The sequence below is a fragment of the Pelodiscus sinensis genome, chromosome 9, assembly GCF_049634645.1.
Source record: "Pelodiscus sinensis isolate JC-2024 chromosome 9, ASM4963464v1, whole genome shotgun sequence".
Taxonomy (NCBI): Eukaryota; Metazoa; Chordata; order Testudines; family Trionychidae; genus Pelodiscus; species Pelodiscus sinensis.
Genome location: NC_134719.1, coordinates 13,377,934 through 13,393,522, shown reverse-complemented (window position 1 = coordinate 13,393,522; position 15,589 = coordinate 13,377,934). Strand labels below are relative to the sequence as shown.

Here is a 15,589-nt window from a genome sequence, read left to right as displayed (position 1 = left end):
TTTGCATGTAATGTGCTATGAGGACTATAACTGAATGGAAGGAGAAAACAAATAACAAAGAAATATAATACACATTAGAATAATTCTACATCCTATCTCACAGCTAAAATTTAGGTTCAGGTATGGAGCCTTTATTCATAATGGTGCATACTCATTTCTCTTTGTAGCGCTATTGAGATGGGATTACCTGAGTGAGTGCTCACCAATGTGAATAAGGTTCCTGACTAGCCCACAAATTTCAATAGAGTTTTTACTGTTTATTTTTTAAAGGATGAGCTTGAAGCAGAGATGACATGCATGGCACTTCTTTCCTTCTATTTTGTTCTACAAGGGTAAGATTAGCCTCTAGTAATATGAGGGCCTAAAACAAAAGCCTGTGTAGCCCAAGCCTGGTCTGAGGCCTAGCTAAAAATGGACAAAACATGGCTAACATAAAGCAAAGCTAAGCTGTGAACAAGAGGCAGGCCCCTGCTCACAGAACTTGTCATGAACAGGGCTGAGAGCGCAAAACACTAATTGGGCAATAGGCCCAGGTGCAGAACAGTAATTGGTGCTAGGTTCTGACTGTAAAACAGTAATTGGTAGTGGGCATAACTTGAAAGCAAATGGTAACACCAACTCATTAAAAAAGACCTTGGTACCCACACTCGCCACAGATAGAGACTCAGGTGTAGATGCATCCCCAGTGACCTGACAACAGCCTCAATTTCACTTTCTTTATATTTATATTTGAGGCTCAATATGAAATGCTCAAATTAAAAAAAAAACCAAACACATACCATTACCACTTCAAATAATTGTACTTCTTATGAGAGAGATTAGGAGAAAGTACAAATCCTGCTATTTTTTGTTTTTCAGTTGCTCAAGTTTAGCCCCGGAGGGGTTTGGTACTGTGGACTTTTTAGTGTGTTCTGTGCTCTTCAGAGAGATGTTTTGACTTTTTGGTGATTCATCTGGTGTTAGCTTATGTATGGGCCTTTTGTGGATGCTTTGCTCCCCTACACATTCTTTCAGGATAGATGGCCTACTATTTGGGGCTGATTGACAAAATCTTAGCCAGATTTGGAAGATCATTAAGCACCTTTAACTATATTGTTTTGTTTGGAAGAGAAGGAAATGTTGTTATGAGAACTCTTGAACTATTTGGTCTAAATGCTTAAATAAGATTATTAATTTAATTTAATATAAAAACATTAAACATTGCGGTTTAGCTTTGGAACTAATATTGGAGCTTTGCATATGTAGATAAGTTCCCAAACTTTTTTCCCTATTGTCCTATTGGGAGGGTCATATCCCATGTGTGCTCCTACCCCAGCTTTGTCTCCAAGCCCCTTTGCTTGACTCCTTCCAGCTTCCTTGCTCTGACTCTTCCAGCCTACTGTTCCCTCAAGTAGCCTTAGGCAGCTCCTCTTTCTCTGTGACCCGTACCAGGCAGCACGCTCTTGCTCACTGGCTCTAGCTGCTTCCTCGACTCTGCTGCTGCTGTCTGGACCTTGCTCCCTATGCTGCTGCCTGTTGGCACTGACCCAGAGTCTGGGATGTGTGCAGGGACAGGTGGGGGCATGGAGGTAACAGACATAGTGGGGGTTGGCTTACTCTCCAGTCCCCCTTATGGGTCTCCCCTTGTGGGCCAGCTGCAGCCACTGCTTCTGCCTGTGGAGAGGCACTGGGGATGCTAGCTCCTGCTCCTTGGAAAGCAGAAAAGATTCAGGATTGTTCTACGTCATGTCAGGTCCTCACACCCCCAGAAGGGGGAGGCGGAGCCCACCGCTGGAAAAACTGTGATGTAGATGTAAAGAGAACCACTCCATTGCTAAGATGTACCGCTGAAAATAGAGCAGGTCAAATTATCCATGGCAAATAATACTTATTTTCTCTTGGCAATGAATTCCACTTTTTCTAATCTGTTTGCTAATATTCACCAAATATGGTCCAGGCAAACACATTTTGGCATATTGGTTGTTTACAGACGGTAATTATGCTATTTGTAGTTTCAGATTGGTAATTTAAGTCATGTGGTTTTGCTTCTGCTCCATAAATCAGTTGGTGAAACTTCTGAAAATAAATAATTCTTGTGGGGATTGAGTTTTTGGATGAGTAGTCATTTGTGTTATAATTTATGCCAATTTCCAGATTCACAAACATTGTCGCTAGTCTTCAGTGGCTGAATACTTATGAACACTGTGTTGTCTGATCCTTGCAGAAGCGAGTGAGCATGACTCATTGCCATTACTGATGAGAGTTTTCACAAAATAGGTTGTATCTTATTTGATCAGCTCTAGTAGGAGTCTCCCTTCTCTCCGTCATGGAGGAGTGGCTGAAAAGTGATCATTGTACAGCAGTAGAATGTCTCCAGAATTAATCATTTTCTGTATTGAGTGTATAAGTCTGTCGGCTTGAAAAACAGCCAACAAACTGCTGGGGTCACAGTAGAATAGGTTTTTTGGACAGGCTATGTATAAAATTCAGGTTATGTATTAGCTGTTCAAATCCTAGGTCGTGAAAGTGAAAAGAAACTTGATTTGTTCATTATTTTTCATTGGTTCATGTCACACCATGTATATCTCAGCAAATGAGCCCTAACCTAGCACAGTGTGACATGATGGACATTTGGAAAAATTTGTGTTTTTCAGGTTCATTAACTGACATCAGAGGGGGGTAGCAAGTGCACAACCTGAAGTTATGTTTGTAGTCAGTGAGCTCAGTTATCCAATGGAAGTGACTGTTCCCAAGAAATAAGTCTTTGCTTTTTAAACACAGCTCTAACACATCTCCAGTGAGTCAGTTTGTTTTACCACAACTGCTTCTATTTGAAAGCAGAGATGTGTATCTTTCATAGGATAATCTGTTGCAGAAAAGACAACCTACAATATTACATTGAGCAAGTATGTACCTGTAAACTCCAGATCTTTAGAGGACAGACTTTCAGTAGGTATATTGTTCATTTAAAATCAACATGTGGGTTTGGAATTAGGGCATAGGGGCTGAGTTGTCCTCTCAGTTCTACCATAGGTTATCTCTGTGGTTTTGGCTACACCACAGAATCTTATCTTTGGCTCAGTTTTCCAATCTCTATCCTAGTGATAACATTTCTGGATCTCAAAGGAGTATTGTGAAGCATAATTAATTAGTGTTTATAAGGCTCATGGAGATCCTCAGATGGAAAGTCATGCAGCAGTGTAAAGTAGTATCGTTAATGAGGTGAAAATAATGAAAACATGCTTATGAAGCTGATGTTGCCAACCCATTTTGGGTATTGCATAGCTTTTTTCTTCAAAAAAGAAAAAGGTGAATAACATCAGTATCAAAATTAGAATAGCAATTGTGTGCATATTATATATATTTTAATCAGAGGTGGTACATGGTGACCATCAAAGTAAGGGTTCCTTAGGACATTTTGGATTTCTCATAGATGTGGATATTTCAGAACTGCTTTTTTATGACTCCCAGTTAGGGATGTATAATGCTATTTAATTAGTTAACCAGTTACATTTAAGTTTAACCGATTAAACTGGGGCAGGCAGGGGAAGGGGAGAGAGAGAGGGGTTTCCAGCCCTGTGGGCTGCAGCAGTTCCTCTTACCCTCAGCCACGGCTGGAGTGGCTCCTGTGCTGCAGGCAAACTCAAGTGGTGGTGGGAGGTTGCCGGCTCACAGTTTGCACTGGGTAGAATCGGCAGAGGGGCTGCCGGCCCCCAGCCATTAGCAGGCTCACGCTGGTTGGAAGCGGGGGTGGGGAGAGGGCTTCTGCCCTATGTGAGCCTGCTGACTCCAGCCTGAGACAGGCGGTCCTAGACTAGCTGCCAGCAACTGGTGCCCTAGGCGAGCCACGCAATCGGCACCCCCACCTCCAAACCCCTGAATGATATTGCGCCACCATTTGGTGCCCCATTTAACTTGGCACCCTAGGCGACCACCTAGTTCGCCTATATGGACAGGCCGCCCCTGCCTGCGAGCTCACGTGGGCTAGGAGTCGGTAGCCCCCCACGCTGCCACTTCCACACATCCCCCTGCAAGGCAGCCGTTAGCGGTGAGGTTTACTCATTCACATCCCTGTTCCCAGTGGAGAGAAAGCATAAATAAAACTGAGTATGGGTTTATAAACACTCTGTGATTGATACTGGTAATGACTTAATTGGCGATAATAAGTAGACAGCTTAGTTTTTAACTTGATTTATTAGGCAAAAACGTTACTATAAATAGCTGGTATTAACAGTAGTTTAATTATGCCAATACAAGAGTTTTTGCCATGTTGTTCTCATCTGCAGAAATAGCTGAAATTTTTCAACTAAACAATTTTCTTGTTGAAATATGGAAATTCATCCAAAAATGAAAAGAGGATGTCATTTGAAATTACACTTGTCTGTGGGAAATATTGAAATGAAACAAAATGAAAATCTGAGGGACCTGTAAAAATTGTTGGTTTTTCTTGCCTTATTACCTCACACAAGGTGATCCTGGACAAAGCGTGTCAGCAATGTGTAAAGAGGAACATAAAATGCAAGTGCAATTTATTGTCCTGGGCTTGCAGTGCTGTTTATGTTGGGCTTTCTCATTTGCAGGAGTTCATGATGCCCACATGCTGCAATTCATTGACTGCCTATTCCATGTGTGCACTTAAGGTGCTATAAAAAGAATTTATTAATATAGTAGTTAAAAGTTTTAAATGATATAGGATCATTCTAGCTCAGGAACTGCCTGACACCCTCTTTTTATGTCACTGCACCTGAGGTCCGTGGAATCGGCCATGTTGTTCTCCCTGAATATACTGGGAGAGTTCAGTTAGGGACCGACATAGGAGCAAAAGCACATGAGTGGTACCCTGGGCTAAGTTAAGCCTTTTTTGTTACTTTTGCATATTTTAGCAGTGGGCCCTGGTTTCAGCCATAACTGTGAATTCAGGCGATTGTTGTCGTTGCTCTAAATATTATGTACTAGAAGATTTCACTGGTGTTGCTTCTATATTGAACTCAGTTCATTTTTGTTTTTTGGAAAATAAAATGAAAATGTACGTAGTTCATTTAAATCATTGCTATGAGATGGGGATGGGGATGAGGGGTTCATTATTCAGGCTGGCCTCTCTCCCAGGGCAATCTCAGAAGAGCCTCACCATGGCCTCTGCAGTTCCAACGGGCACAGGAGGGGGAGGGGTGCATGGCTCTTCACAACTATGGCAGATCCAGGTTCATCTGCCCCCTGTCAGAGTGAGGAATACAGCAAACTGTGCACTTTCCCCTCAGCCCTGGACACAGGGCAACAGCCAGTAATGTCCCCAAATAAATCAGGCAGGGGGGAGGGGGACTTCCTCCTCCTCTCCCCCCTTCCTTAAAAGTCACCTCAGGGGTAGGAGGCTCGGGGCTAAGTCTGTCCAGGACGGGAGGGGGCATGCCTGCCAGCCAGCCCCTGTCACTTGTCTGTGATTCTGTTTGGTTTTATGAGAAGCAATCCCATTCCAGGCACATCCCATTTTACTGGGAAAACCAAACCCTTACATTATTTAAGCTATGATAAGAGGAAGCTGTATATTGAATTTAGAGCTGTGACGGACCAGGCTGTGTCTGGGCACAGCTGAGGGCGACCGCTCAGGGCGAATTGCTCAAATCTGGGGCTCCTTTCAGCCCCCAGATTGGTGACCTCTCCAAACAGGCCACAGACCAGTCACACAGAGCGCTTCAGCAGCCTGCCTGAAGCCTCACGAGCAAAACCCCTCCGGCACCCCAGCAATATCTGTGCCCCGATGGCCCCGGGCCTCATACACAGGTGGGGGGTCCTAGCACCCAATCCCACCTACCCCGAACAAGTTCTGTCCGGTCCCAAGAAACCAGCCACAGATCTCTGGTCAATTTACCCTTTGGACCTTACCCACAAATCACGCTGAGCCAATCCTTTAGCATCTAACATCTAAAGGTTTATTATTACAATAAAGAAAAGCATGAGAGTAAGGTTGTTAAAGAATAGTACATTACATGCATCGAATCTCCCAGTTCTCGATGCAGGCTCTAGCAGAGATGTCACAGTTGCTGGTTTAAAAGTCTTTGTTGAGCATCCTAGAATCAGGATGGGTCCACAGGTCTTTCTGGCTCTTCGATCCCTGCATTGCTGCCTCTGGGATGAAGTGCTGAGCTGAAGACCAAGATGGCGTCGACCACATGCCCTCTTTATACATCCTTCCTGGTCTCTTCTTGGCTGCAATAGGTCACCTGGCCAGTGGCCTATCCCTGTGTTCCCTGCTGGCAGCCCTCAGATGTCAGCCCTCATTCTTTAGGTGTGTCCTTGGCCCATTGAGTGCAATTGTCCCACAGGGCCTCGCTAATTAGCATGTCCATAGGCTGGGCTCTGCCCAGTGCTCAACCACACGCAGGGAAATATTCAAGTATCCATACAAAGTACATGCTTATAATTTCATACACAGGCATTATACAATCACATGAACAACGTACACAGGATTAGCAGACAGTGAGCTTCTATTCAACACCTCACATGGTCCCCTTTTATACCATTTCTGGGGCCAACTCCCCCACCTGTGGGTGCAGCAGTGATCTGGCTGCTTCCCTCAAATTCAGTAAAGTGACAAGAGCTCCTAGATCTTATCCTTTAGAGGAATTCTTGAACCGACAGACAGACAAATTCTCTCAAATATGTAGATTCAGCTGCATTACAGTAGTATCAAGAAGTCAAAATCTCTTCTTGCTACCCCTGTATACACAAGTAGTCTATAAATAAAAAGTTGACAATCAAAACAGGCTAGACAACCAGACCTGAGGGCAGCACTTTTATTTGTTCATTTACAGGCAGTCCCCAGGTTACATGGATCCGACTTACATCGGATCCCGACTTACAAACGGGGTGAGGCAACCCCGCACTAGCTGCTTCCCCCCAGCAGACCAGGGAGACGTGAAGCTAGTGCCCCCCGCAGCAGACCAGGGAGACACGGAGCGCCTTTTCTCAGCAGACACCTCAGCTTGAGAATAAAGGACTGAGGGAAGTGAGGTGTGGGAGAATAAAACTGAGCTCTGGAGAAATGTTTGGCTAGAGTTTTCCCTACAATATGTACCAGTTCCGACTTACATACAAATTCAACTTAAGAACAAACCTACAGTCCCTATCTTGTACGTAACCCGGGGACTGCCTGTATAGACAAAACATCTTTTAATTTTTATGGCTATTTTATTATTATTTTATGGCTATTTATTATAAACTGGGTTAGATATTAGTTGGTAGATAGAGTAGTGCGCTTTCAATTTGAGACACTTGTTGTTGTGCTGACTCTGCAATTGTGAATCAGGTTAGTGATATTGTTACAAAGAAGTCTTCAGATTAGTTAATGGTTGGAAAAGGTTTCTGAGTGCTGTTCACTCTTGAGATCTCTTAATATTTTGTAATGCTTTCAAATATATCTCCCACATGTTTTCTTTTGAATAATTTGCCTTAGATATAAAACAAAGTGCCACTTTGCATTTCTACAGGGCCTTTTAGGTTTTATTTGTTTTCTTCAGATTATTAAAGGGATATAGACACTGTCGGATCAAATTTACATTCTGTGGCTCTGGCTGGTAAGTAGAAAAAGGGAAATTGGAAGAAAGGTTCAGTGTGCACCCTCAGCTATATTCTGTACATAGAGACTTTGACAGTAGTCCTTCTGCAAAGGTGACTGAAGTCTGTGTGTGGGCTCCCATTGACTTCTGTGGAGTAGGCAGTAGGTCTGCAAATTTGTATATGGAACACGCTCATCAAAATATTAGAACAGTAAGCCACAGTATTACCTCTCGGCCTCAGCAAGGAAGAACTTTGCTGGAGCTTAAACTCTTATGTCTCCTTCCTGCCACACCAGTCTGGTCACCTCACCAGCAAACTCCTCAAGTCTCTGCTAGTCTTAACCTGGCCTTGTAGGTAACAATCAAAGAACTGTAGCTCTGGAGTTCCCCAGAGAGATTTTTGGGCAGTGTTCAGCCCCCACCAGTGGATAGGTCCAGAAAGTATTACGTTTACTGCCTGCAAAGAGAGAATACACACATCAGCCTGATAGGTTAGTTAAGGACTTAGTCTTTACTTCTGTTTAACAGCACTGAGATGGTGTATTGTAAAACTAAGATAAGATTATTGTTTAAGAACATAGATTTAAATGAAATTAAAGAAAAGAAAAAGAGACTGAAAATAGTTACAAACAAAACAAAATTAAACACACTTTATAGTGGCCAAGATTTAACTTTAACAAGATGCAGTCTGTATTTTCTTATTTACATCAAGCTAAAAGCCTTACAGCTCTTCCAGTAGGAAGAGCCAGTGTTCACAGGATCAGTACTGTCCCCTTTATTTCCTAAGTGATGGACAGCTAGAATGTCCTTTTGCTCCTCTCATATTTCCTGAAGTCCATTTTCTTTGTCTCATCGACCAGAAAGATATTTTGAGAGTTCAGACTCTGTGTCCTGCTGCTATGCTCACCAGCCTGTTCCCTCCTTCATTTGTTAGCTTGATTGCTTTGTTTATCTTAGATGTAAATGTACCTTCATTGTTCTCTTCTTGTAATAAAACCAGGCAGAGAGGTGAATTCATATTCTTTTGCCTAGGGCTGGCACTCTGCTGCCTCCAAAAAATATGCTAAGAACATATTTCCAGCACACAATTCCTACACACAACGCACGGTGATACTCATGACCAGTGTGTTACCAGTTTTCATATATCTTACTCGATTCACTTTTATAGAGCAATAATACTGCATACATTTAGCTGTGGTCCTAACCCTCTGTTTACCACATGCGGTGTTTGGACCCTGATTGTCACAGTTACATAAAGATTTCTTAAAAAATTCATCTTCTGGATTGACCATTGTATTATCTCACTGGGAGATGGGGAATGAAAGTTGTAATCTGCAGGGCTTAGATGGAGAAATATATAGGCAGGAGTTGTATCTAGCCTCAAGAAACAGGATTCCTATAGTGGAAAGGAGGAGTTCTACAATGTCAAATTCTGTTCCTGCAAAATTGCAGAATTTATGAGACCCTGTTTATGTATCTGGACAGCTGTTTTGTGTGGTTCTATAGTCACGCAAACTCATTCTCTTACGGGAAAGGTAAATTGAAATAATCTTCATTAAGGATCATGGTGACAATGTTTCTCTTGCTATAAACCTATCTATCATTCTCACATCTCTTTGCTCAGAGTGACTATTATTAAGATATGATATATAAAACCCTCCTAGAGGCTGATGTGAAAGTTCTGCTTATTTAGGATAGCACATGCAATACACCACAGCTGCAAAACTGTAAGATAACATGAACTGGTAGTTGAATTACTTACACCAACACTGTCACCTTGATGAATTCAGGAAACCAGACCATTAAAAAAATGAAGTACTAATTTTGTCTTTTATTCAATTGATAGTGATAATCTTTATTTAGCATTATTATAAACCTCCAAGGTTAGATGGGCTGTAAAAATGCTACCTGTACATATTCCCAGCTACAAGCACACGTGAGGGATTTTAACTGACTTCAGCGTGACTGGTCTGTTGCTCTTTACTGCATATTCTATCATGAGTCTAAGCAACCCAGGGACTCGCCTTTCAGTTTGACCTCAGCAATACTCATCCCTTGATCTCACTCTGTCTCATAAGCTGATACTGCGCCGTATGTTGTTAGAAAGGATTATACTGCTGCCATCTCCCACCGCCAGCCCTAATCTCAGTCCCTTTGTTGGTTGTTATCTACTAGTTGTACTGTTAGTGACTCTGGTTTTACAGACCTAGTGACACCTTGCTGGAGTTTTAAATGGTACCCTGAAGAGATTTCACAAGACTTATTAAAAGTGTCTTGTTGGTTACTTCCCTGCATATTGGACATTCTACAGCAAGGGTGCGGCCATTTATTAATTATTCAGATTACACTACTTAGAAACTGGCTGTTCTTCTCATTGCATAATTTGATTGACTTGGTTGGCTGAGTAGTGAATAAGTCTTGAGTATTAGTAACCTTGGGGTAGGGAATTGTAAGTTTTTATTAGTCATCCTTGATAAAAATGTGAACCGCTTGTGGTCTTGTAGTACATGGAGAAATCTCACTGTGTAAATATTTATGGACCATGAATCAAATATGAAATATTTATTTCAGTCTCTTGGAATTACAAATGACTTAATGATCCCTTTTGGGAACTGGCTTGCATTGCTTAAGGATCCCAGTTAATACTGTACAAGGAAAATCGCCTTGTGCAACTTAACTTACACAGTGACATATAAATGAATGGAGGTGAACCAAGTTTCCAAATTTGTATGCAGATTCAGAATCCACCAGTTTGGGGCCCATATCAATTTTAATTAAGAAACTTCATTTGAAAGTTACCACACTCATTTCTGTATTTGACACTGACAGTTTATAATAGTTAAACTGCTGGCCATCATCACATTTCTTCAGCTCTCCTTTTCCAAAGTGACTTAAGACGTTTAGGAGCCAAAAGGCAAGTCTGTACTGCAAAATTAAGTTGATTTATGTTATGTCAGCATATACCCACCTCCAGTAATTACATTACATTTGCATGTCCAGATTAGTGTTACCAATTCTCCAGGATAATCCTGGAGTCTCCAGAAATTAAAGATTAATCTTTGTTTAAAGATTATTGTGATGCGGTCTCAGAAGCCCCCTTGCGATTGTTCCCCGGTGTGTTTATCATGCTTATCGCTGTTTATCACTGACACTCACCTTCTTGCTCTCTTGGGCTTCCCACCACCCTGTCCTGGTAGGCCAGATCCTCTGGTCCCCCCAGACAAAGTACAGAGTTGGGGTAACCATCCCCCTTGCAGAGCAGTGTAGACACTGAAACACTTGAGCTCTGAAGGGATGGCACAGCACCCAGGAATCCAACCTCCAAATGGGTCCAAAACATCCACTTCCAGATTCGCTGTTGCTGTCATTCTCAAGTGAGGGAGGGGGAAAGAGCTTGATTTTCAGATGACCAGTTAAAATTGTGCTCCTGGCAGTTAGGAAGACTGCAGATAGAACAGTTTTGAGATGCAATCCACATGCGCATAGGCTTCCCATTCTGTATGTGTGAAATGGATTGTTCCTTCATAAGTGGAATACTTTGCATTTGTCCTTATTAAACTTCATTCTATTTACCTCAGACCATTCCTCAAATTTGTCCAGATCATTTTGAATTATGACCCTATTCTCCAGAGCAGTTTCAACCCCTCCTAGCTTGGTATCATCTGCAAACTTAATAAGCGTGCTCTCTATGCCATCATCTAAATAGTTGATGAAGATATTAAACAGAACCAGTCCCAAAATAGATCCCTGCGGAACCCCACTCACTATGCCCTTCCAGCATGACTGTGAACCATTAATAACTACTCCCAGAGAACAAGTTATCCAGCCAGTTATGCACCTACTTTATAGTAGCTCTATCTAAGTTGAGTTTACCTAATTTATTGATAAGGTCATGTGAGACCACGTCCAATGCCTTACTAAAGTCTAGGTATACCACATCCACCGCTTCTCCATTATCCACAAGACTTGTTATCCTATCAAAGAAAGCTATCAGATTGGTTTGACATGATTTGTTCTTTACAAATCCATGCTGGTTGTTACCTATCACCTTATTTTCTTCCAGATATTTGCAGAAGAATTCCTTAATTACTTGCTCCATTATCTTTCCTGGCACAGAAGTTAAACTGACTGGTCTGTAGTTTCCTGTGTTGTTCTTATTTCCCTTTTTATAAATGGGCACTATATTAGCCCTTTTCTAGTCTTTTGGGCTCTCTCCTGAATCACATGATTTTCCAAAGATGATAGCTAATGGCTCAGATACCTCCTCTATCAGCTCCTTGAGTATTCTAGGATGCATGTCATCAGGCCCTGGTGACTTGAAGGCATCTAACTTTTCTAAGTAATTTTTAAAGTGTTTTTTAAAATTTGATCTTCTAAACGTACCCCATTTCGTTAGAATTCACTATGTTAGGCAGCCCTTCATCATTAAACTTCTTGATGAAAACTAAAACAAAGAAGGCATTAAGCATCATTAAGCACCCCAGCGCCTGGAGGGAGTTGCATGGCTGTAGCGGCGACTATGGGACCCGAGAATTAGGTTAGAGTGGGGGAGAGGGGTGCCTGGCTCTAGTCTGGGGAGGGGAGGGAAGGGAAGGGAGGAGGATTGGGTTTGGGGGCAAAAGGGGTGCGCATGGCTTCCCAGCCAGCATGTCTCAAGGTCGGCCATTCAGCGCACGCACCCCAGCACCTGGAGGGAGACGCATGTGGCTGTAGTGGTGGCTCCGCCTCCAGGACCTGAGAATTAGGTTAGAGCGGGGGGGGGGGGGGGGGCGGAGGAATTGGTATAGAGGGGGGCCATGCCTGGCTTTGGCAGGGGATTGGGTTGGGGGTGTGTGCCTGGCTCTGGGAAAAGGGAGGAGAACTGGGTTGGGGGTGTGTGCCTGGCTCTGGGAAAGGGGAGGAGAACTGGGTTGGGGGTGTGTGCCTGGCTCTGGGAAAAGGGAGGAGAACTGGGTTGGGGGTGTGTGCCTGGCTCTGGGGAAGGGGAGAAGGATTGGGTGGAGGGGGTGTGCCTGGCTTTGGGGAAGGGGATTGCATTAGAGCAGGGGGGGTGCGTGGGGGAGGGGTGGGGAAGAGCAGCCAGCACACTTCCTGAGACCCGGGATCTCCAGGTACTGGCCCCAGCTGTCTCTGTCCCCTCCTCCTGGCCAACCCCCCCCCCCCCCTCCCCACGAGCACCCTGCCCCAGCATTCTGTCCCCTGCCCCCGCCAGCACAGTTGGGGCCACATTAGTGAGGCTTGGAGGGTTTTGGAGGGGTTTTTTTTGGCATCTCACTTGTGTGGCCCTGACTGACTTTTCTGTGCGTCAGGGAACCCCTGACTCAACAGGTTCCCCACTCCCTCTCATAAATAAAGACAACACTGAAACATTCTGGGTGCATCTAGACTGGCAAGATTTTGTGCAAAAGTGCCTGCTTTTGCGCAAAAACTTGCCAGCTGTCTACACTGGCCGCTTGAATTTGCGCAAGAGCACTGACTTTGTAATATACAAAATCAGTGCTTCTTGTGCAAATACTTTCATGCTCCCGCTTGGGAAAAAGCCCTCTTGCACAAGAATACTTGCGCAAGAGGGCCAGCGTAGACAGGGAAGAACTGTTTTGCGTTAAAAAGTCCCGATGGCTAAAATGGCAATTGGGGCTTTCTTGTGCAAAATCACGTCTAGACTGGCCACGGATGCTTTTGCGCAAAAGCACTTTTTGTGCAAAAGCATCCTTGCCAATCTAGACGCTCTTTTGCAGAAATACTTTTAACAGAAAAACTTTTCCGTTAAAAGTATTTCTGCAAAATCATGCCAGTCTAGACGCAGCCTTTGTGTTTGACATAATATTTTATTTAAAAATGATGCCTGGCCAACAAGCCCCCAATTGGGGCCAAGTCCTCATCTGGCTGTCGCATCATAACACCCTTGCACTCCCAGACCTCAAACCTGAGCCTATCATACACTGGAACCCTCTGTCCTGAGCCTGTCACATCCCCAAAACTCCTGCACCCTCACATCCCCAGTCTTCTGCCACAACACTCCTGCACCATCCACACACTGCAAACCTGTCCACTGAGCCCATCATACTCCCAGCCTCCCTGCCCTGAGCCCCTCATGTACCTCAGCCCAAATTCCTGCACCCTCACAGCCACAAGCCTGCAGCTTGCTCAGCACCCCAACCTTCCACCTGACCCCAAAACTCTCCAGCCTGGAGCCCCCTCCCTGAGCCAGCATCATCTTCTCTACTTCCTCCTGCACCCAAATTCCCTCCCAGAGCTTGCACCTTTCACCCCTTTCCAGTGCTTTTTTTGTGAGCCACAATAGCAGTGGAGACAGTGTGAAGAGGCGGGACAAAGTTGTTGAGACCCCCCCCCCCAAAAAAAGGGGGGGGCAGGGCCACAAAGACCCAGAGAAAAGTTGTTAACCAAACAAAAACAAACAATCCCCCTCTCCCCCCAAAACCACGGATGTACCAGCACTTTTTTTTGGCTCATCAACCTTGCCCCGGCTCTTCACGCTGTCTCAGCTGCTATTGTGGCTCTTCGTCTGGAATGGGTTGGCCACCCCTGCTCTAGCTAGATGGAGCTCATTTTGTGCCTTTGCCTTTCAGATCATGTCCCTGAATGTTAGGGATGTTAAATTTAGTTTAATCAACTAATCAACTAGTTGATGGATTTTCCATTGACATGTTGATTTGTCGAGAAGTGGGGTAGATGCACCTGGTTAGCTCCCAGCCCATCGGCTCTTAATACATTAAAAGACTGGTGCACAGCAGGGAGATCCAGCATGAGCCAGGAATCAGCTCATTCCCATATCGCTCCTGGTCTCTGCTGCCCCCGATTCTGCCCCTCGTGGAGACTGTGTTGGGGGGAACCAGCTTTTAATCCGGCTCCCCCCAGCACTGGCTCCTGTTCCCCCTCCTGATAGAGGTAGCAAGGGTGGTGGTGGGGGGGAGGGGTGATAAGTTGCTTACATCCCTACTGCATACCTGTGTTGTTGCTTATATTCATCCTTTGTAATGGGACCTACTTTCCACTTTTTATACGACTCCTTTTTGATTTTTAGATCATGCAAGATCTCCTGGTTAAGCTAAGGCGGTCTTTTGCCACATTCAGGATGCAGTTTTTACAGATTCATATCCAGGTTAGAACTGTAGTTTATAATGTTAGTTCTTTTTATGATTTGAATATTTATAGCAGACAGTTAACTGTATTTAATCAAATTTATTTTCAGTCTCATAAAAGTACAAAAGGTCCAAGGTCAATAATAATACAGTGCCATGAGTATCATTATAATAGCTGATGTGAAGTTGAGTCTAATTTTTGGACATTAAAATGATGGATGTTGTGTAAACAATGAAAAACAGGTGAATTCACATTATGATCTACTACCAGAGCAATTAAAGTGCCCCACTGTACTAAGATAGTCCAGGTTTTCATAATGTTCTTTATTTTTATTGATTTTCCTGTGTAGTTAGTAAATGGCTGTGATGCATGCTGGTCCCTGGAAAAATAAATGTAGATTTTATTTAATGTGAAATCAGAAGGGATCACTGTCAGGGGTTATTTTTTTATGGGGATTAGATTTATTTATGTTTTCCCCCACAGTAGCTATATGAGTCTCAAAGGGTAGCCATGTTAGTCTGTAACTGAAAAAACTTAAACAAGAAATGATCTTGCTCACGAAAGCTCATGATACCATCTACATTTTTTTTAGTCTCTAAGATGCTGCAGGACCATTTGTTATTTAAGTTTTTTTAGTAGCTATATGAGTTTTTTAATAATTTATATATCATGTACAACACAATTAATTGATAGATTAATTGAGTTCAAATACTTTGCTATAACAAACCTCTTGTGTGATATAGTTACTGGCAGTATTAATTGGAGATCTTTAGCGTGTTGGTATAAGTTCCAAATTCATTCTCAGGTGAAACTAGAATGGGAAAGTCATTAATCTTGGCATTGTAGACATAATTCAAGAAATAGCCATCAAATAATTATTGTCGTAAATTCAGCAATGTGGTTTAAAGTAAAAGGTTCGGAAATGTGGTTAGTCCCAGGGAGATGCAGAAACA

The 15,589-nt window shown here is 43.3% G+C and overlaps 1 protein-coding gene across 22 annotated transcripts in view; it reads left to right on the top strand.

The window, feature by feature from the left end:
* Nucleotides 1–15,589, top strand: part of DAB1 (DAB adaptor protein 1) — a 777,383-nt gene that overhangs the window by 572,523 nt on the left and 189,271 nt on the right. The gene's annotated exons all lie outside the window — the stretch shown is intronic.